Below are 12,514 nucleotides of genomic sequence, written 5' to 3'. Positions count from 1 at the left end.
CAAGAACAAGAAGTAAAAATTCTCTCTCTCTCTCTCTCTCTCACACACACACACACACACACACACACACACACACACACATAGACACACACACACACATGTGAACACACACACACACATGTGAAGCTACTGAGCTGCTGGAAGGGTTGAAGTTATAAGAAGAGCTTTGGCGTAAATCACATATAGAAAGACCTTTGTCGACGCGTTTCGAACTAGCAAGTGTGGCTCATCGTCAGGACAAGTTGAAGAAACAGATCCAACTTTGCATGTTAAATAGTCTGAGCAGGGCCTTCAACAACTATCTAGATCAACGGCTAGCTTTGACTTAGGGACAGTCAAAAAGTCAAATTGATTATATAAAGGAAGATAGTTAATGACCAAACCTATATATAGATATATAATTATATAAATGGAATAATTTTTGAAGGGGTTTACGTTATTAATTAGTTAAAAATGTATAATTTAATAATTTTTTTTTTTTTTTTACGAATATACAATATTAATATTATTATTATTTATTTATTTGCTTATTTTTATTGTTGAGTCGCTCCCTTTTCCCTGATTGATATTGGTATTTATAGTCATAACAAATATTTATTTATTTTATTTATTTTGATTATTATTATTTATTTATTTATTTTATTGGTTTTTCGTAACTAATTTATATATATTATTATTATTTTTATATATATTTTATTATATATTTTAATTAATTAATTAATTTATCTATTAACGAATATATATTATTATTATTATTATCATCTATTGTATTATTTTTTCGTAACTCATTTGTTATATATTGTTATTATTTATAATTTATTTATTTATTAGCAAATATATATTAGTATTATTATCATTTTTACTTTCTTATTATTATTTATTTTACTATTTTTTTCGTAACTAATTTATATATATTATTATTATTTTTAATTTTATATATATTTTTATCGATTTATTTATTTATCTTTTTTCCGGGGAAAATAGAGTTCGTAATTTCTATTATGAAGAAGTAATAGAGATTACATGTTGTAGATGCCAAGGCATATGCATATGTGTGGTATCAACCACAGTTCTGAAATGTTACAAAAAATACATTCAGTAGGTGTCTCTTGGATACGAAAGGACTGTATCCATACAATATTAACAGATATATAACTTAGAGTTCAGTAGAGAAGCAAAGAGTGAGGTATGACCTCCGGTCATGTACTGAAACAAAAATAACAGTGACTGTCATGTAAAGCCGATGTGTACAAAAAGTTCTGTATATCCAAAAAAATTTTAGATGGGGAAGCCTCCCCCAAGTTGGTGACCATCAATATACGGACGATGATAAAACCTGTGCATCCCATCTGGACTGTATTCTTCAATCATCCAATCACCTAAAGGCCGATCCGCCGCTTCTTTCGAGAGCCGGTCAGCAGTTGAATTTCTTTCCCTGTAGATATGAGAAACAGTGATCCGGTCAAAAAATGTTTTGAGAAAAACAATTTCTTCCAAGATGTGTTTCAAAGAATAAGTATGACAGACAGAAATATTATTGGCCCAGTCAATCACTATCTTTGAGTCTCCAAAAATTTGAATTTGTCGATAATGTTTAGATAGTGCAAAGTATAGTAGATGTCTCAGAGTGATAATCTCTGCATGATTATTGGTGCCCCTCCCGAGTCCCAATCTCAGGTGGAAAAAATGTGAGTCTGAAACATGAAAAAGAATACCCCCGCCACAACCTCGTTCCGATGCGGCCCCATCGAAATAAGCCCAAGGTATCTCTCTGTTGATGATTTCGGGCACAATATGCCGGGGAGGATTTGGTTTTGACTCAAAAGGGATTTCAGAGTAGGCAGCGCAAATGGTGGGCGAGAGGAGCTGCCAGTTTACCCTGCCCTGCTCGAATATAATATTGTTGCGATTTATCCAAATATACCAAGACACAACAAGAGGTAGGTTCCTAGCCTTTTCCGAGGGCACATCAGACCACCAGTGCGTCCAGGCAGCTAGTAAGTCATTTGCCTGCCAGACAGTGGGGATATTGAGGGACTGAGTAACCTGCTGCCAGATCATACCAGTGGTCTCGCAAGTCATAAAGAAATGCATTGTAGATTCCTCCGCCTTTCTGCACAGAACACACCAGTTCGGACCCGCGAATGCTCTTTTTTTCAGGTTCTCCCCAGTAGGTATTTTATTTGCCAAAATGTTCCACAATAATAGTCTGGTCCTAGGCTGAGCATGTAGCTTCCAGATATCCGACCACCAGCTATTGAGGGATTCAGGCTGTCTGTCTTCAATGAGCTTAATGTATCCAAGCTTAGGAGCGTAAGAGCCAGATTTGGCCGGTGCCCATATAAGCTCATCATCCATCTCATGTAACTTGATATGGGATTCTGTGAGTGCCTGAGTATATCTTTGCCAATTATCAGACCAATCATCGGTCAGCTGCCACAGTGGGTCCGTGACCCATGCCTGAGAGAAAATGGTGGATCTGTGAGGATCCCCAACTTGAGCCAGATATTTGATGCCCCGATCATTGAGGTGACGGATAAGGTCGTCCGGCAAAAGGTGTGCGTTCCCAGACCCAGTCCATGGATCACGCCCAATTCGAACTTGAGAACCATTCCCAATTTTCCATAACAGATTATCCTTAATGAGAGGCAGAGCTTTGAGGGTAGCTCTCCAAATAGCTGAAACACTCTGCTGGTTCCATGAGGGTCTGCGGAACCAATCAATGATGTTGGATGGCCAGATGTATTTATAGTGAATGACTTCAGCCCATAAACTATCCATCTTAAGAAGAGACCAGCCCTGTTTTGCTGATAAGGCAAGCGCAAAATCAGTGAGGGATTTAATTTCCCAACCACCCCATTTCTTTGGCATGGATACAATAGACCAACTTGTCCAAGCAAAAACCCTACCTTTTTTATTCCCATTCCATAGGAATCTGTAGCAGAGTTGTTGAATTTTTTGTAAGATGCCCTTTGGAATCCAAGTGAGGGACATCCAATACACCGGAGTGGCCTCCAGAACTGACTTGATCAACTGTAGTCTGCCTGCTTTGGATAGAAAACGATGGTGCCAGCCTGTGATCCTTTTTTCAATTTTGTTGACTAGCCAAGCCCAGTGTTCCATTTTATATCCATCCGGTCTTAGTCTGAAGCCAAGATATTTAATGCCTTCTAAAAGGTTATTTTCCAGATATGGGAAGAATTGTTCAGCCAATAAGGATTCCTGATGTGTACATCTCGTCACTGATCTGGTGGACTTGTCCCTATTTATCTCCATGCCCGTGGCTTTACAGAAAAGAAGGAGAATATTATATAGGGCAATACTATCTCTGATGCTGCCATTGAGGAAGATAAGAATGTCGTCTACAAATAATAAGTGTGTTATGGTGTATTGATCAGTAATCTTGATACCGCACAGCTCCCCATTCCGCTTTGCATCCACAATGAGCCTACTCAGTCCCTCCATAACTATTAGAAAGAGTAGTGGAGATAGGGGGCATCCTTGTCGGATACCTCTGTTGATGAAGAATCGATCAGAGGCAGCGCCATTTATTAGAATAGCGAAAGAGACAGAGGATACACATCCCATGATCCAATTGATAAACATATGAGGAAAGCCAAGATGGGTGAGTATCATTTTCAGATATAGCCAGTTGACCTTATCAAATGCCTTTGAAAGGTCAATTTTTAAGGAAACTCCTTTAAGGTTCTTCAACTTGATAGAGTGTAATGCTTCCTGGGCAGCACCAATAGCCTCATGAATATGGCGGTTTTGAAGAAAAGCGAATTGTTCAGCAGATATATGGGAGGAGAGGATCGGCTTGATACGATTTGCAATAATCTTGGCAATAATTTTATAGAGGCAATTACAGAGGGATATAGGCCGAAAATCATTGAAGGATGTTGGATCATCGGATTTGGGGATCAAGGCTATGAAGGTTTGGTTCATAGGAGGGTGGATGTGTCCCGAGATCCGGCTTTCCTCAACAACTGCTAAAAGATCCGCACCCAGCAGATCATAGAATGCCAGGTAGAATTCAACAGGCCAGCCATCCGGTCCCGGGCTCTTGTCTCGCTTGAACCATTTAAGGGTACCTTCCAGTTCTTGTGCAGAGACAGGATTTGTAAGGTCTCCAATGTCATCCTGTTCAACGAACCGAGGGAATTTTTCTGCAACTCTAATGATGTCTGGAAGGATTATATCATTCGGAGCCGTGAAGAGCCTCTTGAAATGTGAGACCCCTATACCTGCCAGTTGTTGGTGTGTGTTGGCCCAACCTCCTGTTTCCAATGGAAGTCTCCAGATGGTATTAGTAGCCTTTCTGCCATTAGCCATGTTATGAAAGAATTTAGTATTACAGTCCCCTTCTTTGAGCCAGATGGCTCTGCTTTTAAGTCGCCACTGCTCCTCCTTTTCTTGTAGAATTTTTGCTTTGACCTCAAGCAATTGTTGTAGGGAGGTTTTTGTGGCATCCGAGAGATATCCCTCCCCCTTCTCATCAGTCAATGAGGCAATCTGAGCTTCGGTATCAAGCAGAGTCTGATCATCCCTGTGCCTCTTTGATTTCGCCCAGTGCTCAGTTAAGCCTGTGAGTTTTCTGAGTCTCTCACAAAAATCAGAGGCTTTTCTCCGTTCTCGTAAAGGGGGCTGAGTTGTCCAGAAGTCCGAGACCATCTTGATATAATCCGGTTCTTTTAGGTGCCCGGCAAAGAATTTAAATGGAGACCGAGGCTTCGAGTTATGCTGACTGATCTGTAGGAATATCGGATGGTGGTCAGATAGCCCCCCAGATCCCACCCATTGTCTGTATAGAGGGCAAATCTGTATGAGTTCCTGATGCATCATAAATCTGTCCAGCCGCCGCCCCAGAGCAGCCACACCAGTACGCTGATTGTGCCAAGTAGGTAGCTTCTTGTTCATGGGGATGTCCACAATATGGTGTGAGTCGAGGAGCAATTGCATTTGATCCACAATGGGATCACACTGGGCATTATGACCCCAGGACTCACCAGCACCCAGAGAAAAATTGAAATCCCCCCCCAATATAGTATGCTGTGTAATGTGGCCTCCATTGAGAAAATCTTGCCAGAAAGGAAGACGATTCTGATTTGGCCCATAAATATTAATGATCCTGATTGGTAAACCCAGTTCCCCTAGGATAATGTCCATGCCAAGAAAACCTCTGCCCCCCCAGGCCGAAAGGGGTCTAACGTTCCGAGAGTTGATACCTATAAGAAGTCCACCAGATCTCCCACACGCATCGAGTCCATGCAGGGTCCAACCAGGGAGCAAGGATTGCAAGTAACGCACCGCCGTCTCAGCCGAGCAAAGAGTTTCTTGGAGGAAAATGATGTCACATCGAGAGACTAGAAGAAGTCTCTTCAGAGCCACGCGCTTTTTGGGGTTGGCTAATCCCCTGCAGTTGAAGGAGAGCCAGATCATGGATCACCACAGGTCAAGGGATCGATAGCTCTAAGTGCCCGTTCAATAGTAACCTGGCGCCCCTTGGCGACATCAGCAACAGCGTGTAGCTTTGCCGAAGATAAATGAGAGGGTCGACCACGCTTTAGTTTAAAGTGGCGTCCAGGGGAAGATCCCAGACCCAAGGTGCAGGGGCGGGCGCGAGGTCTAAGATGATAGTGGTGTGAGCCGGATGCACCCGGAGAGGATGGGGTGTCCATGCCACCCAATATAGGATTATGAGAAGGAGGGGTGGTGGAGAAGGTGGGTGGCGGAGGGGCAATGGTACACAGAATGGAAGGAATAGACGCATTTGCCGAAAGAGGATCATGAACAGAAGAATGAACGAGAGAAAGCATGTTCATAGAAAAAGACTGTGTGAAAGTAGGAATGGAGTCATTACCCGGTCGAGAGAGTGCAGTCGCCGCAGGTTGTGAAGCATTGACAGCAGTCTTTGAACGTGTCCTCGGCGGTCCTGAAGCAGCCAGGTCCTTCTTGCGTGCCGCTTTTGATACGCTGTCCCCTTTCTTCAAGGAGGGGTTCACCTGATGGTTCTGCGCTTGCTCCATAGGGATGTTGTTTCCCTCATGTTGTATATCAGTGGCCGGCTGGCGAATTCCTTTAGCTTCCTCAGTATTTATCTTCGAGATCAAAGGGCAATCCTTGTAGAGGTGGCCAACTTTGTGGCACCTACGACAGCGGTAAGGAACACCTTCGTAATCTAGAGGCTGCTTACGTGAGACGTGATTGTGATGCAGTGTAATTTTTTCCACCAAGCCGGGCCTGATATCCATATGGACTAGAATTCTAGCCATAGTCCTATTACCAGTCTTCTCATATGACCTGTCATGCTCTAGGTAGGTACCCAGAGTGTCCCCAATTAGTTTGAAGGTGTACAGGTTCCAGAATTGCCATGGAAGTCCCGGCAAACGCACCCAAATGGGTCCTTCCCCCAATTTTTCACGTTCAGGATCGAATAGGGGATCCCATCGCTTGAGTAAGACCGGGGCGAGCTCAATGTGCCAAAATTGGGATAGAACCCACTGAGTGTATGCCGACTTTTGAAAATGGAGGGCGAACCAGCCTCTAGTGAGCACCATTACCTCTGGGAGTTCTTTGAAGTAGGGTCCCCAAATTTCTTCCACCCAAAGTTTAAGTCGCGCTGCAGAGTATGTTCGGCCACGAACTCTACCAACTAGAACTTTGTTGGCGGCGTCCATAACGTCCGGAAGAGGAGCTTCCGGCCCGATGTTGATGATATAATCCGGGTCGATAGAACGGTGACAGCGACCCTGTGGAATTTTCTCTGAGCGTCTGCCAAAAGGAAATCCCCTTAGAGAATTTCGGCACGGGTCCGAGGTGCTGTGCTGGGCGGATGCTGCGGAGCGTACCGGCAGAGACGGGGTGTTGAAAGCCCCGGAGAGAATCGGAGTGCGTGGAGAGGTGTGGCTGGTACCAGGGATGTGCGATGCGGGGGGAAAGGTGGACTGATGCTGCGCCAGCGGCATAAAAGATACGGAAGGAGAGTGGGAGCTCGATGGGGGAGGGGGCGGAGGGAGCGAAAGCGGAGGGGGCGGAGCAGTAACAGGTCGAGCGAGATATTGCGGAGGGACATCAGGGATAGGGGAGTTGAGGAAGCAGGTGCCCAAGAGGTGAGCCGTCGCAGGGGAGAGGGGAGGGCAGTCGAGGGGCGAGGAAACCACAAGGGGAAGAGCCGGCGCCTTTTCTTTTCCAGAAGCGGACAGATGAGGAAGCTGAGTCTGTGCACCCGTCGATAGACCAAGTGCAAAGCTTCGCGGCAGCAGATGAGGCGACCTTGAGTGTGCCCAGATGGCTTGATGCGGCATGGGGTCCGCTTCATAATCGACAAGCTCCTCATCCTCCATCCCAAACTGTCGGTAGCGCCGCGGAGACGGGGTTCGAAACGGGGACCGTTCGCTGGAAAGTAGGATAGGTCAGAGCGCCAGAGAATGCACAGGGGGGACCGCGAGTAAGAAACCAAGACCCAAGAAAAACGTGAGTGGTGCCGCGTCTATGACTGCCGTTACACAGAATCCGGGAGCCCTGCCTGCTAACCGCCATGGCTCGTAAAACTGCAGAAAACCCTAGCTAGGGTTCCACCATCGCTCCATGAGGGATCCATCGCTGTTTTTTCGTCAGATTTATTTATTTATCTATTAACGAATATATATTATTATTATTTATTTTTTTGCTGATTTTTATTATTATTATTTATTTTATTTAACTATCATCTTACATTTACCTTATTTATAAAAAAGTTAGGTCTTCAATTTAACTAATTCCCATTTAAAAGAAAAATAAAATAAATTTTAATTATTAAATTATACATTTTTAACTAATTAATAACGTAAACCCCTTCTAAAATTATTCCATTTATATAATTATATATCTATATATAGGTTTGGTCATTAACTATCTTCCTTTAGATAATCAATTTGACTTTTTGACTGTCCCTAAGTCAAAGCTAGCCGTTGATCTAGATAGTTGTTGGAGGCCCTGCTCAGACTATTTAACATGCAAAGCTGGATCTGTTTCTTCAACTTGTCCTGACGATGAGCCACACTTGCTGGTTCGAAACACGTCGACAAAGGTCTTTCTATATGTGATTTACGCCGAAGCTCTTCTTATAACTGTTATGGATCACATAAGTCTCAATTCAACAAGGGTTGAAGTTACCGTAATATAGTTGGTCCGAAATTCTAGATTTGCTGGGGACCAAAATTCTGGGTTGTTGCTAGGATGAAGTTGTTGGATAAGAAGAGAATGCTGAAGTATGATGAATCATATTGGAAGGCTGACTTGGTGGGGGAGGATATGCTGGGGACCGAAATTTTGGGTTGTTGCTAGGTTGAAGTTGCTGGACAAGAAGAGACAACTGAAGTATGCTAAATCATATTGGAAGGCTGACTTGGTGGAGGAGGAAGTTCTTTTGGTCTAGGGTCTTGGTATATCCCAACTTGATTTTTCTAGTGGAAGAGTTTGACTGAGTTTTCCCCTATAAAGGGGTTTTAGCCTTGGCAGAGTGCCTACATTTAGTGTCGTTGATCTTCATGGTTTGTTTTGATGATTTCTTGATGAAATTAAGATAAAGAAAGAACATAAGAGAAGATAATAAAACTACGAGAATATCACAAGTAATTATTAACGCAAGAAAATATTTCTGCCTTTTTTATTTTCTAACACCCTACTGGCTCAATGGGTATAGGAGGGGCACTACTCAGGAAGCCTTGATCGAGATAGTGTGTTCCATTTATCCCTATTCCGTACATTACAAGCTCTTATTCCACCTCCATTTTTCTGGTTCAACTAACCATTGGTTCTTTGGGATTTGACCCCTATTGCCGCCTTAACCCAGACCCCTATTGCCACCTTAACCCACACATGAGATGATTATGGGAAAACATTTAACTCCACTTAGTGTGGCCTTGAGGGAAAGTGTTGAGTTGAGGTTGTCACCGCCTTAACCCACACATAAGATGATTATGGGAAAACATTTAACTCCACTTAATGTGGCCTTGAGGGAAAGTGTTGAGTTGAGGTTGTCACTCAATTCTCAACTCCTTTGTCTAGGCTTATTCCTTTCGAAGGAAAGGGGGGTGGACCTTACAAAATATCTAAGGCTTAACTAATTAAGTTCTAGGAGTTAGTAAAGATGACCAAGATACAATCCACTATATAGAATCAAAGTACATTCATGAGCATATACATCCACAAGTATTGAAATTGCAAAATGAAACCAAGAGACCAGTGCCAAATTATAAGTACTTGCTAAATAAATGCTCCCAGTAAAGATAATAATGAAGTGCTTGAAAGTAAAGTGTGAAATAAAGATGCCACAAGAGATAAGTGCTTTCAAAAGTAAAATGGAAAATGATGACTTACCAAATGCGATAACTTGAAAATAATGGGAAATGTAATGAAATGCTCAAAATGAACAATACTTAGCAAAAAAGAATCAATGAAGCATAAAGTCAAAATCAACCTTGCTTTGTAGCATAGTGAATTTATCTTGGTAAATTCTAGCTTTGGTTAGTGAGTAAGTCTTAGGATCTAAAACAAATTTCAAGGTAACTCCCTTCCCAAAATATTAGCCTCACCAGGGCCCTGAACTCATAGTGAGGCGGCAATAGGGAATGGAGGGTCCCTATTTACTACTTCAACCAACCTAAGTTGGAGGTAAATTATTATCGCACAAAATGCCAAAATTGCTAGTGAAATATTGATGAAAAATAGGAAGTTCTTGAAAGTAAAGATAGAGTAACTCAACTAGATATCTAATGAGAGAATTAACCAAATGAATGAAATTTCAAAATGAGCGAATGCATTGCAAACAATTAAGTCTAGAAGTTAAAGAGATTGCATGAAAATTGCAAGAAAGAAATTGAAAGTGAAAACTAGATGTACTCAACTCTATCAAAACCACCTCTCAAGCATCACATGGGACATTTTCCCCAAATGGATGAAAGGGATGGCAAGGGAAAAAATCCCCAAGTTCCCAAACAAAAGTAAACTTTTATTAGAGTTCCTCTTATTGAACGAGGGATGAGTAGCGAGCTTGGAGAGAGGCTTACAATGAAGTCCCTTGAGAGAACAAATTCCTTCTCCAAATGTTTGTGAGTTAGATTGTGAATGTTACAAGGGATAACATCTTGAAGAGGCATTGCAAGAATTAGAAAAACCAAAGTTACAAAAAGTTTCCTAAAGCTCTCTTTAGCAAATGGGAGAAATAAATATGTTATAGAGGGAAAATCTTCCAAGATTTTCCAATGAAGAAAGAGAATAAAACAGAGTATAATGGTTTAAAGTTTGTGATATTTCAAGGTGTTCAAGGTAAGTGTCCAAAGGGTAAATTGCTCATTGTTTCTTCCTTGTACACTCTGTAAAACTCAGCCCAAAAGGAAACACTAAAAGACTTACTTTGCTGCCCCAAAAACTAGTCAAAGGGCAGCCCAAAATGTCTGCAACCATGGCTCAAGAGGGCAGCCCAAAAGTCTGCAACTTTGATGATCTTGACAACGACCAAAGCAAGGTTCCTTTCTGTTCCAATCTGCCTAAGAAGACAACAAAAGGGAAATTAGTAAGAAGTATATCAAAACTTGAAAAAGAAGGTGGTCAAAACTTAGCATATGTTAGAATTAACTTTAAAAAATATAATGGATTTAAATAAATGAAGAATTGTTCTAATTTTCTCAAGAGGAACCAAGAAAAATCAGTACATCTTGGGGCAAATGGAACCATCGTTCGAACAACAATCCCAAACTTGGAGCCTATTGCTCAGATCTCTAATACTCACACAAGATAAGTAACCAAAGAAATTTAAATTTGAAGAGGATGGAAGGAAGTAGTGTGGGTGATTTGAAGGCCTTCTTTTGATACTCTTGAAGGTATAAGGGTTGGATCAAGGCAACTTGTATGTGGGTCTCTTTGGCTAACTTGGCGTTGGCTAGTCTAGCCAACAACATCCCAAATCCCCAAACTCCAAGTATCTAGTAACTTGCACACAATTAAAACGAGTACTTGCAATACAAAAATTATTACCAAGAGCACTTGCCTTTCTAATGACTAGATTTATCTTATGGTTCAACCAAGAATCCACAAGCCTAAATCACGTCTAGAAGATGGACAAGTCTAAGAGTAACTAAAAGTAGTTGTAGTTTCTCCTCCCTAGGGAATATTGCCTTCAGGCTGAGATACAAATAAGCATAAGAAAGATAGAAAACTAATACAAATAATAACATCAAAATCATTACGAAATGTACAATGTTACCTCATACACCAAGAGAATTCACCACCATACAAGCCAAGATAACCCCCAAAGACTTTAAATATTATTAAAACAAGAATTATTTCGACAACGTATGCCAAAGCAGATAACTTCCAACCATGGTCAAGAGTGAGCCCATTGGGCTTATTTATACATCAATTGGGAGAAAATCCCAATGCTAAGTCGAATTACAAGTGGAATAATGTGAATATCCCAATGTAGGTCAAGTTCTCCAAGAGGACCATTCGACTGTTGTCAAGTCTCTCGCTGGCCTACGTTGATCTGCCCATTGTTGTAGTGTATCAGTCCTCTCCCCGTGTGCATTTGCTGAGTGTGACATGTGTGAAGTGGAGTGGATGTGAGGATGGAAATATCCTTTAATTCACCGTTGCTAACACCTCACTTAAACTACCAGCAAAATCTATGGTAACTTCCCCCTATGTGGACTATAGTGAAGGCTACTAGTTGACCATATGAGGACTCCTGGAATGCTGAGTGTACGAATTGTGCATAGTGTGAAAATTTCTAAACTGAAATTCTAGTACTGCAATAACTGATTTATTTCACCTACTTATTATTCACAATAAGTTATTTACGAAATCCCTTCGACAAATATTAAAATAAATTCTACTGTAGTTATCACACAATTACCCAGAGAAAGATACATGCACAAGAACCAATCATATCAACACAGTTATTTTTGGACGATTGTTCTCAGAAAAACCCAATGTGGGAAAACCGGTGCAACAGATGAGTGATTTATTAATCAATGGTTTTACAGAGAAACTGAAAGAAAACACTTGAGACTTTCCCTTTGAGACCTTTTGACACTTTGGAGACCCTGCTCCCACTTTTTCGTCACCCTTGCATCACTCTGATGGGCCCAACATGGCTCTGAGTGGCCCTGTGTCTCTCCTCTAGACTACGTCTCTCTGTGTGTTGTCTCCCATTGTCCTTGCGTCACCTCCTCCTTGGTCACTTCCTGCTTCTGATGCCTTGCTCTTCCTCCACCCTACAACTCTCCCTCTTAAATCGATCTCCTCCACTTGAGAATCGTTTTTCCTTGAGATACTGTGTATCTGCTGGTGTGTCTCCAAATGATCCTCAAGTCTTCTCTTATACTTTTCATGTTGATGAATCAACGACCGAGATTAAGTCCCTAATCAACGGCTAAGATTAAAACAGACTTGATCCTCGTCTCTTAGAAGCTTCTCACCCTTATCTTTATTAATACCCATTAATATTTTTATTTTCCTAAGTTTAGACTTA

This window comes from Pinus tabuliformis, chromosome 1_2 (genome assembly GCF_031772625.1).
Source record: "Pinus tabuliformis cultivar Carrire ecotype Pingquan chromosome 1_2, CPIR1, whole genome shotgun sequence".
In the NCBI taxonomy this organism is placed as follows: domain Eukaryota; kingdom Viridiplantae; phylum Streptophyta; class Pinopsida; order Pinales; family Pinaceae; genus Pinus; species Pinus tabuliformis.
Note: the sequence above shows the minus strand (reverse complement) of the source record.